The sequence below is a fragment of the Nipponia nippon genome, unplaced genomic scaffold, assembly GCF_047370975.1.
Source record: "Nipponia nippon isolate SJK-2023a ecotype South Korea unplaced genomic scaffold, ASM4737097v1 scaffold_30, whole genome shotgun sequence".
In the NCBI taxonomy this organism is placed as follows: domain Eukaryota; kingdom Metazoa; phylum Chordata; class Aves; order Pelecaniformes; family Threskiornithidae; genus Nipponia; species Nipponia nippon.
The window spans coordinates 957,428-966,383 of NW_028262348.1; the positions used below are offsets into that span (position 1 = coordinate 957,428).

Here is an 8,956-nt window from a genome sequence, read left to right on the forward strand (position 1 = left end):
CAGCTTGTGCCAGCAAAGATAATTCAAAAGATGCCATTTAAAGTCAGTAGGGGTAGAAGGCACTGGGAGAGGAGAGAGAGGGACAGAGAGAGAGAGCACCACTGATGGGGACGGAGGCAGCCAACACACAAACAAATGAGCCTGCATCAAAGATATGTAGGATCTCCTGGGGGAATACTTAACAAAATCACTGGCAATGATATGAGCACTAGCTCTTGCTGCTCTCCAAGAAGCAACTCTGGGTGAGAAAGACCCTGAGCAAAGGATCCTTCTCCTTTGTACACCCCAGAAAGAAATGTTTTGGGAAACAATACATAGCCCCCTTCATTTGCCTGCCTGGAGATTTCCACTTACCTCACGCCCTACATTTTCACAGGATCTCGTAAATAACTGGTGAGGGAACAAACATCCCCAGCGTCACGTGAACTGGAGGGAAATGTAACACAGGCTCCCTGGACAGATCATCTGCAAGACATGGTCCACCCACAGATGTGAGAAAGAGGAGAGCAGGGAGGGAGTGAGTGTGGCGGGGGGGGGTGATGGACACCAGGGCATGCAGGGATAAAGATCCGGGACAGCACATGGCCCCACGAACCGCTAGCCCAGAGCCTCCTTACCAAATCAAATCTCAGATGATAGGCTATTCATGGCACTTGGTGACAATAAAGAAGCTTTTTTTTTCCCTGTATCAGGGGTGGCAGAAAAAAAGGTACTATTTGGCAAAAGGCAATGCTACAGCACATCTTCCCCCAACACACACTTTACTTGGTTCGGTCTCCAGAGCAAAAGGGAGCCTGCAAAGGCTTCATATCCATGTTTTACTACCTGCTTACTCACCTTTTACTTCTTTTGTTCCACAATGGGAAGCAGTCACAAGCACATCACTCACAAACATGTTGACGCTCAGTTCAGTTCCTCCTGGTCCGGCATAGTGACAACCACCAGCATCAGCTCAGTTCCAGGAACTGAATAAAATAAAATAATTTCAAAAAGCCTCCATCAAGCCAGGCTGTGCCCTGGGAAGTCCCCCTAGCACAGCCCTCTCCGCCCGTGCTAATCAGAAAAACCAGTGAAGAGCACGCATACAGTTACCTGGCCATTCATCTGCCCCTCCTCAACCCGACTCAGCAGAGCGTTATCAGGCACTTCAAGCAGGGGTGAAGGTGTGCGAGTAGGGCCCATACAGCTCCTTCAAGGGGCACCAAAATTCATAATTGTCCCAGGAAGACAGTGTCCATCTCTATGACTGCTGCGTCCCCTCCAGCTACAGGGTTTTTTTATGATCCTGTAGCACAAGGGTTGTACGTTCTCCCCAGAGCGGTGGGCAGTGGTAGGTGAAAATTAACAGACATACACCTAAAACATAGAAAGTTAATGAATAAACCGATATTAGGGCAGAATGGTAGGGGTTAATATCAGTAGTTCCCATTGAGAGTGGCTGGTGGATCACCATTTAGGGATGATAGCAGAGGGGCTTTTAAAGATGTCGATGCTGAGAAGCAGCTGCTGTGAGAAGCAGCTCCCAACAGAGGAGAGCAGCAGCGGTACTGTTATCGTGGGACGGGACAGCTGGGGCTGCCAGAGTCTCTCTTACGTGTGCTGTGACTCAGACCGTACCCAGCCCCTCGTCTCATACACGGGGGTACCATTTTTCATTTGCTTCTCCGTTGGATTGCTTTTGTCACCATCAATCCAGATGTTCAGGCTTTGGGAGTGAAGAGGCAATTACACCAAAGGGCTGCTCAGCACTGTAAACCAACGCCAAGTTAGGCTGTGGTCCTGAGGAATCGCAACACTTATGAGATGCACTTGGACCTTGCATTCGGTGTACAAAAATATGATACACTATCACATCTGCTGGTCCATGCTTCTCTGTTCACATTATGGGCTTCATTTCATGGTAACTATTACAGGTCTTCAAAGCTTCCTTCTAACATAGTGTAATTTTCCACCGTAAGCAAGCCCTCTTCAGAAACCACTGCCAAAAGACCTGGGAAGCTTTGTGTGCACAAAGCTGTAGGTTTCGGTGCGGAAGTTCTCCCCAAGGCTAGAGGCAAAGTCTTAGTGGAAGGATTCCTCCCTTCTTACAGGTACAAAGAACCATTCTCTAGTCCTGTTCAATCACAAGATCTTGAATTACCAGTCCGAGAAGAACGCTTACTTACATCACAGTGATTCAGCAGAACGATGGAATAAAAAGGTGAGAGAAGCAGCAGCATAAAAACACCCTCTGACTGACCACAGTTTCAAGATGTTTGTGCCCAGACCTTGGAGCCACAGATTACTGGACAGAGGCTGGGAGCAGCAATGAGAGTTGCCTGCAAATGGTATTCGTAACGATTGTGCAATTTAACCCAGCTATCATGAAGATGGATGGAAGTAGTGTGCACATGTATTGCTGCCTGCACCACACAATGGCTAAAACCGGGCAGAGGGAAAGACGACACGGTGCAATTTGCAAATAATGAGTATGCCTGTGGCCTTTCTTCACCTTTCCATCTCCTTATGCATTAGACAAAGTATTCCCGTCCCAGGCAATGTCCCTTCCCAGTTTAGACTTCCACATACCATTCTTTCCTCCTGCCTCTGCTTTGCCAGTGATTCAGCATCCCTCACCCGTGTAAGCTTGACCTCTAAGTATGTTCCCACTTACATTCATACACTCAAACAAAACTTCTAAAATGACTACCATTTTGTCTTTCAGCTGCCTGCTTAAAATTCACAGCTTCCCTATGGTCTGGATGCACTCAGACACGCGATCAAATTGGTCCTTGTTGTTTCTGTTACTCCCTTGTCTAATTTTTTTACACTTTTTTAGCTTGTTCAATGTGTACAGCTGCTAGCAAAGCAAGGGCCAAACTTAACAGCCAAAGAAATATTGAAGAAGCAGAGAGCCCAATTTAACCCGCAGAAAATGTGGGTTCAGCATCACCAGACAGAGGAAGCACCGAGGTGGCTGTTCTTGGGCCTCTACAGAGAAGTGGAACACTGCTTCCCATTCGTGCTATGGACTGTTCTGCCACATCACCTCGCTCTCTGATCCTTGACAAACAACAGAGGGAAGCACTGAAAACCATCTAATGCCCGGCCTCTTAGGATGACTTACCTTGTCTAATAATGAGCCCTCTGGGTTTATTGAGCCTCCGCATCTTGCGCATGCTGGGACGTGTTAGCAGTTTAACCGAGGTGAAGGAACACAGGACTTTTATGAGTTGCCAGGCCAGTGAACAGTCAGAGCGAGAAAGTCTTCTTGTTCCTGACCAGAACTGCTCACCCTTCAGGGGCACCTAACTGAAACACCATAACAAAGGATCAATTATGTTACAGCTGAGAAACACAGGAATGCCTTCCTGAGCACGATTCCAAACCGTGGTCTGCTTAGAGAGCAAGCTGGGGGAAAAAACAGAAAGCAAGCAAGCAAAGGGGAAGACCCTTCAAAAGAAAAAGGAGGCCTCATACACACGAGGTGAGAGGCCATCCTGAGCTGTCCAGGGCAAAGAGAAGAGTTGCCACCCAGCTTGCCGCCAGCACTCTGGCAAGGCACCGTCCAGTTCAACTGGTCAGAACATTTTCAGGCTACACCAGAACACGTAAGGGCCTGGGCTAATAACCTTAATAAGCCCAACATTCAGAGTAATTTAGGGGCGCTTTTGCTCTTAAGTTGCTTAACTGCTTTTAAAACTCCTTTGTGGCTGCCCCGTTCCCACCTGACTTCCTAGCACCTCCCCACGGGCCTTAGTCTTGATGCTGAGTCAAGTGGTGCCACCGTGGGAAGGAGTGTCCTGATGAAGACAGCTGAGTCTCCATCATTGTCCCGTTTAAGAGTGGGGAAACCTGCCTGAAGTAAACGACTGGAGCAATCAACAGAACAAGCTGCTTCACAGACCCGAGCTCTCTACCCAAAATTGAGCAGGATTTCATTGCCTCTGGCCTCCCACAGGATGACACAGCACGGGTGTGACCTCGTCAGAGTAGGCCTCTTGCATGAGTCCCCCAGTCTAGTCCAGTTACACGGAGTCCAAACCCGAATTCACGTTTACACACAGGCTGTGACCACAGTGCCACAGAAGCCAGCAGAGCTACTCACGGGTGCTCTGAGATGCACTGCGCCTTGCATATTAACAGCAATAATTGGATTTGATACGGGTCCTTCACAGAGTCATCTGCAGGCTGAACAGCTTCCAATGTCATCTCCACCCTGGCAAAACGTTTAATCCGAGCAGGGACTGAATTACTTGGGAACCTGAAAGCCCACAGACAGCAGAGGGAGCTCTCCCTGCTCCCTGGCCTCCAGCTCAAGCATCCTCTCAGAGTTTAACAACCACAAATAAAAGTAAAAATGACCCTCAGTGGCCATCAGAAAAAAGAGAGGTGCAACTATACACACACTGCACTTGCGGTACAAACGCTGCAGAATCATTACACCAAGTTAGCGGCCCAAATGCGGGGCTTAAGAAGGGCTGTGTTTTGCAGGTCGTTTCCCCTGCTGTACAGCCTGGCCGTTAACAGCCTGCACCAAGCACATCAGGCACAGAACACAGCGATCGGAACACGCATTGAGTCCAGGTTCTGGTTTGTATCTAGAGTTTCACTGGGATGTGGAGATGGAAGCGAGGTCCGGACTGGGCTGCTGGAGCCACCAGTTTTGGTCCCATCTTTCCTGCTGTGCTGCTGGAAATCCCCGTGAAGGCTCCCTCCTGCCTCTGCACCGTGACAGCCTCCGGCTGTTAGCTGTGGGTGTGACACTGAGCTCCCCCGTGAAGGACGGACCTCTCGTGAAGTCACTAGAGACATGATGGCCATTTTGTGAGCTGAATCCCATCAAGCTAGTGGCTGAAACATTTCTGTAAATACCAAATGTCAAAGAGCTAAAGAAAGAAACAGTCAGGGGTGAAATGTCAAGCTTACGCTATTGAAGTGCAAGACAGATGCTTCCTAGTCTGTTTACTGGCACATCACCGGTGGTTTGTTGTCTGCAGTTCTGACAGCCCAGGGTTTCTAGATCTGTGAGGAAAAACCCAAGTCCCCAGGCTCCAGAAGTTACCTTTTCCCCACCATGTGCTTCCCAAGGTAGAGGAACAGCAATTGCCTCTACTCTGCAAATCCAACTTGCTCAGAAAAAGCCCAGGGCCTTTAGACAGCCCTTTTCTGCTCCCCCAGCAAGCAGAAGGAAATGCTGTAAATAAGTGGAAAGGCTCGGTGCTGCCGCTGTTTCCTGACTCCCAGCACCAAAGGGGAGCACAGGGGTCTGTGATCACGGAGAATATTCCCAAAGAGAAACTGTCATAGAAGGAGCCAGGCTGGAGGCCTTCCCTCCACTGGAACAGCAGTGCTGTCTGCTCCCTTGGCTAAAACAACTGCGTATGTAAAGGAAAAGTGCACGTACTGAAGATTTAAGTTGTGGTAGCACCCGGGCATCTAGGATGAAGCCATCTTCTGAGCACTCAGACAGCCAGGGTGGCTTTTGGGAACAAGGACCTACTGAGACCGGCATGTGCCGATGGGGCGGACACAGCTGCGCCAGCGAGCAGTGGAAGGGAGCGCGGAGAGGGCAGCTGGCGGGAGTCCTGGGACGCACGGGAGGATGGCACTGTGCGGGTGCCGGGGCTGCTGGCCATGGGGAACCTGTCGGCAAGGGCCAGCAAGTGCTTTAAAGCTGGTGGCTGAGCAGACCTTTTAGGATGTGATTCTTAGGTGAAAGGTAAGAAAGAAGAGGGCAGGAAGGCAAAGGTTACAAAGCTTTTACTCCCCCGAGGACGAATATAAAATTGCAGACAGAGTAGGCGTGGACTGGAAAGCAGATCTGCCAAGGCAGCAGATGTAGGCAGAGTGCGGGGAGAGCCCCAGCCCAGGACCGCGGGTACCGCTGCTGTGATTCCAGCACCAGCCTTAGGAGCAAGAAGCCCAGGCTCTTCCCCCACCTCTCGCCCTGGGCCCCTCTACCGTATCTGTGCAATAACAGCAATATCTCAGGTTCGTGGCAGAAGTGCCTACGAACTGTAAAGACTTTCTGTGTCGAACGCTCCTGTGGTACAAAGACAAAGGCAGTGTCTGAGTCAAAAAGCAAGACTACCTCAGCGGCACTCGAGAAGTGCAAAGCACAAAGAGGAGCACGGAACCAACCGAAAGAGCAGTCACCTCTGCAGCCGTCATCTGCAGCCTCTGGGAAATGTCTCATCGAGAGGGCCCTGCCTGCACCTCACCTCTTCACCCAGCGTCTCGGTCTCTGACCTGCTCTCTCCCAGTGGTGCTATTCTTTGCTTCCCTCCTCGCTCCTATATGGCTCCCTCAAAGAAATAGCAGGGAATCAGTTAGCATATCCCGGGATGCCGGTGCAGAGATGGCCAGCCTCAGTGCCTCTCCCTCACACACCCCAGCATGCAGCTTTTCAGGAAGCAGGAGAACATAGGGCAGAAGGGAAGAAAACAGCAAAGAAACAAAAAGCAAAAATGAAAAAGCAGCAGAGCAGATGCACAAGATTAAACGGAAAAAATACCCCAAAAAGCGAGGAGGAGAGGAAGAGTGCAGCCACCTTCGAAACGCAGCACAGGTGGAAGCTGGGGAGACAGGAAGCGTGGCAGACACCAAACTCAGGATTTATGGGAACAGAAGGGTTTTTTTCTGTTCCTCCCCTTATCTCCACCAGCAGGCCTGCCCTGTTCCCCCCGCCGTGCAAATTCACCTTCAGTTACCTCCGGAACATTCATTACAGGAAGGTGCCCCAAGTGTATCAGATTAGTGCCTTACGAAAGGAAACACCTATGGGATCCTTACTCAGTTAGCAGGAGGGGCTGGAGTGGTTTTCATGGGGGTTTTATGCAAACACGTCTCAGGACCAATGGGCCGGCCGGGCTCTGCAGGCACCGTGCAGAGGAGCCACATCCTGCCTGCTCTGCTCAGAGTACTGATGCCGCCTCGCAACTGGTTTTGTGCAGCAAAACTATCGTATTTTAGAGTTGAAAAATTTCTAGGCCTAGATGGAAAGTGCTGGCATGACCGCCTGGGCTGGGAGATAACCGCAGGGGATATCCCGTTTTCATCCACATGAGACACCAAGGACAATGAGCCTCAGATGCCTTTGGAGGGTGTTCTAAGCTCACAGCTTTGGTATGAACTTACGGCGTTGCAACAAGCAGCCAACGTTCCCCCTGTAGCTGGGGTTGGGAAAAGGTGAGATTTCCATTTGCAATACACAGAGGTCCTGAATGCCACAACACCTACCATCAAGTAGTTGAAGCTGCGCCCCCGACACACGGGTGCAGGTCTTCAGCACGTTTCCTTAGGTGCCGTACAGAGACCTCATCCAGAGGACACAGCCGCAGACTAACACCTCTGCTTCTCCAGGCAGGGTACAGCAGAGTTTAGGAACATGGTATCTCACAGAAATGCCCCTTTCTCCTGCTTGTGTTGCCCCAGGGAAATGGGATGTAACATGCTGCCAACAGTTGTGAGCAAACAAGATTGTCCACACGGCAGCTGTAAGGCGAATGGGGCTGAAGAGCTAAATTCCTCTCTCTGACAATAGCTAATTGGCTCCGGACAGACTGGCAGCTGCAAAGCACCCAGTTCTCTGCTCTGCTTCAGCTGACCAGGCACCTCTGGGACCGTACTTTCAGCTGGTGAAGAAAAGAGGCAGAACAAGTCTGCTTCGGTCTATTTTTATACTGCAGATCCATCTGCTCCTCTCCACAGCTGGCAAGGCCTGAAGCTCAGCTTAGATCCTCCCAACAAAAGCCTCTTTATGAGGCATGGGAATCCCCCATCACTATCAACACCATTTGGACTGGATTGCCCAGGCAGAGGCTATTTTGGGCACCACAGGTGGCTTCTCCATCTTGCTCAGCACGAGGATGGAGCTAGCAGATGCCTCGCCACAACACCGCCCAGCCGTACCGTCAGGAATAAACCCTGCGCAGTGCGGGGGCTCTGATGAGCCCACGGGATCTGGGGGCATGGGAGACAAAGCAGTGGCCAAGAGGAGGAGGTCAGGGAATGGGTTTCACAGGTGAGACAGAGCGGAGTTTCCACCAACACAGAGAACTGCTTTTGAGACAGAAAGACAAGAGTAACATCCAGGCGGAGCAGGGATAATCAGAGTCTCTGCCCTGAGCAAAGCACTATCTCAGCCCACATCTGGCCCTGAGGTCTTCATTCCGCAGACCCTGCACTCTGGAGGGGAACTGCTACCCTGTCTGGCCAAGCAGAAACCGCCTTTTTTCTCCTTTCCTCTCTATAACCTCTCCCTCCGTGTTAAGGCTTGACATCTGCTTGCTCCTGTTGGAGAGAGCTCCAGGCTCGGCGCTTCGCCCGACACACGCAGCAGCAGGCTCTCCCAGCCTCTCCTTTCCCTGTTACCTTATTGCATGGCCGTGGTTTCCTGTGTTTATTTTTCTTGCCGGGCTGGCTGGCCTGGAGGGTCTCACCTGCTGGAAAACTGCCATGACTTCTCCATCTGCAACACTGACCAAGGATTAGCAAAAAAATAGCCTTAGGTCACTCCTGGTTTCCTTAGGATGCCTGGCTACCAGCAGAGGCCAAAGGCCAGAGATGCTGAGAGAGCGCAGGTTCCTGTGCGGCTTACCTGGCAGCCGACATCAGCAGATGCACCTCGCTGGGCAGCAGAACAGGGACACGTGCTTTACAGCACTGGGATTCATCCGGCGTAGAGAGAACACAGCCACCTGGAAAACACCAAATTCATGGCTACGTGCACGAGGACCTCCCTTCAGAGAGAGCGAACGTGCCTGTGCAGCAGGCAGAATGCTGCCTCTTCCAAGACCTGATTGACGCGCAGGCTTCGGCGCTCGGTGTCACTCACATGTCACTGACATCCTGACCCCAGGATGCAGCCTCGTGCTTTTGATGGGAAGAAAGCATTAAACTCTCCCTGGGAGGATCGTATGTCCCACACGGCGCTTCCAGGTCAAATCCTGATTGTAAGATCCTCCTGCAAGGG

General features: G+C 51.1%; 1 long non-coding RNA gene across 1 annotated transcript; it reads right to left on the bottom strand.

Annotated features, from left to right (window-relative positions):
- Positions 1 to 3,261: 3,261 nt before the first annotated feature.
- On the bottom strand, positions 3,262 to 8,681 carry LOC148054387 (uncharacterized). The gene is made up of 3 exons (XR_015707164.1): positions 8,582 to 8,681; positions 8,356 to 8,460; positions 3,262 to 3,291 (listed from the first exon to the last, which is right to left on the bottom strand). It is a non-coding gene; the product is annotated as an uncharacterized LOC148054387 (long non-coding RNA).
- Positions 8,682 to 8,956: the final 275 nt, after the last annotated feature.